This window comes from Plecotus auritus, assembly GCF_963455305.1.
Source record: "Plecotus auritus genome assembly, chromosome: 3".
Classification (NCBI taxonomy): domain Eukaryota; kingdom Metazoa; phylum Chordata; class Mammalia; order Chiroptera; family Vespertilionidae; genus Plecotus; species Plecotus auritus.
The window spans coordinates 116,985,295-116,987,405 of NC_137772.1; the positions used below are offsets into that span (position 1 = coordinate 116,985,295).

General features: G+C 55.4%; 1 pseudogene across 1 annotated transcript; it reads left to right on the forward strand.

Moving 5' to 3' along the window:
• Nucleotides 1-384: 384 nt before the first annotated feature.
• Nucleotides 385-1,818, forward strand: LOC308244859 (C-terminal-binding protein 2-like; annotated as a pseudogene). Its single transcript has 2 exons — nt 385-443; nt 555-1,818. The product of its transcript is annotated as a C-terminal-binding protein 2-like (transcript).
• The last annotated feature ends 293 nt before the right edge of the window (nt 1,819-2,111 follow it).

Consider the following 2,111-nt stretch of genomic DNA (forward strand, 5'->3'; position numbering starts at 1 on the left):
CAGTGGCCCGAGGAGCTAAGGACCGAGCAGAGAGCCATGCTCCGCGGAGCCGGAGGGGGGTGGGGGGTGGGGGGTGGGAGCGCACAGCTGCAGCCACTGCAACTGCCGCCAAGTGGGGTTGGAGGGGTGGGAGCTGCCGCCACCGCCTCCTGTGTGGGTGCCCTTCACCGTGGATGCCAGCGGCCCTGGACAAGGGTTTCATCACCATAAATGGTTTTGAACCAATGAAGCTGGATTCCCTTAAAGAGACGGACAGCCCATCGTGTGAACTGCAAAGTTCGTGGACAGATTTATTTTGGGTTCATAGTGGCCTCCTGCTAGTCCCCCTAAGTTCTTAGAGGACCGCTTTGCCTTTTGAGTCAGAGTTTCAAAGTTCGATAAAGAATGACCCTTGTGGATAAGCACAAAGTCAAGCACCAGCGATTGGACAGAATTTGTGAAGTGTGGGTCGCCAGCCTCCTGCCCATTTCTTATAGCAGAGGTTTTGGTCTCACCTGCATCATGAACATGGTCCTGAGACAGTAGCAGTAACACATTCTGAAATTTCACCACAGCACACCCTCAGGTATCCGCCCCCAGATCATGAACAGCCCCCTGCACCCTGATGGCGCTGCTGGATGGCCGAGACTGCACCGTGGAGATGCCCATCCTGAAGGACCTGGCCACCGTGGCCTTCTGTGATGAGCAGTCCACGCATGAGATCCACGAGAAGGTGCTGAACGAAGCTGTGGGTGCCATGATGTACCATACCATCACCCTCATCAGGGAGGACCTGGAGAAGTTCAAGGCCCTGAGGGTGATGGTGCGGATAGGGAGCGGCTACGACAACGTCCACACCAGGGCGGCCAGCGAGCTGGGGATCGCCCTGTGCAACATCCAGTCAGCAGCCGTGGAGGAGACGGCTGACTCCACCCTCTGCCACATCATCAACCTGTACCCAAGGAACACTAGGCTGTACCAGGCGCTGTGGGAAGGCACGCAGGTGCAGAGCGTGGAGCAGATTCCGGGGCATCCGCGGGGAGACGCTGGGCCTCATGGGCTTTGGTAGCAAGGGGCAGGCGGTCGCCGTTCGAGCCAAGGCCTTTGGCTTCAGCGTCATCTTCTATGACCCCTACTTGCAGGACAGGATCAAGTGGTCCCTGGGCATGCAGAAGGTCTACACCCTATAGGACCTGCTGTATCAGAGCGACTGTGTGTCCTTGCACTGCAACCTCAAGGAGCATAACCACCATCTCCTCAATAACTTCACCATCAAGCAGATGAAGCAAGGGGCCTTCCTGGTGAATGCCTCCCATGGCGGGCTGGTGGATGAGAAGGCCTTAGCCCAGGCCCTCAAGGAAGGCAGGATACGAGTAGCAGCCCTCGATGTGCACGAGTAGGAACCTTTCAGCTTTGCTCAGGGGCCCTTGAAAGATGCGCCGAATCTCATCTGCATGCCCCACATGGCCTGATATAGTGAACAGGCCTCACTAGAGATGGGGAGGCTCCCGCCACCGCGATCCGCGGCGCGATCACAGGTCGCATCCCAGAAAGCTTGAGGAACTGTGTGAGCAAGGAATTCTTTTTTTACAACGGCTCCTTGGTCAGTAATAGACCAGCAAGCAATTCATCCAGAGCTCAATGGTGCCACTTACAGATATCCGCCAGGCATCGTGGGCATGGCCCCGGAGAGGGCTTCCTGCTGCCTTGGAAGGGATCATCCCTGGAGGCATCCCCGTGCCGCACAACCTGCCCACAGTGGCACACCCTTCCCAAGCACCCTCTCCCAACCAGCCCACAAAACAGGGGGACAATCGAGAGCACCCCAATGAGCAATAGCAGAGGATGACAAAGGTAAGGTCAGAGAAACCTGGTACCAAGAGACAGTGGGCAACAGTTGAACTAAGAGGAAAGGAATGTGACCGTCTTTGTAACTGATTCTGGGCATACACACCATTGACATCAGTGTTAAAACTACAAGAGCTAGAAGCCGAGACATGGGAAAACAAAAGACGCCTTCTACTCACGGAGGGAGGCCCGGAAAGACTAGGACGTGATTAATTAACTACCAATTTCTGTTATTGTGTATTAAGTTCTTCATCTGTGCATCAAATCACAAAGAATAGGTCTTT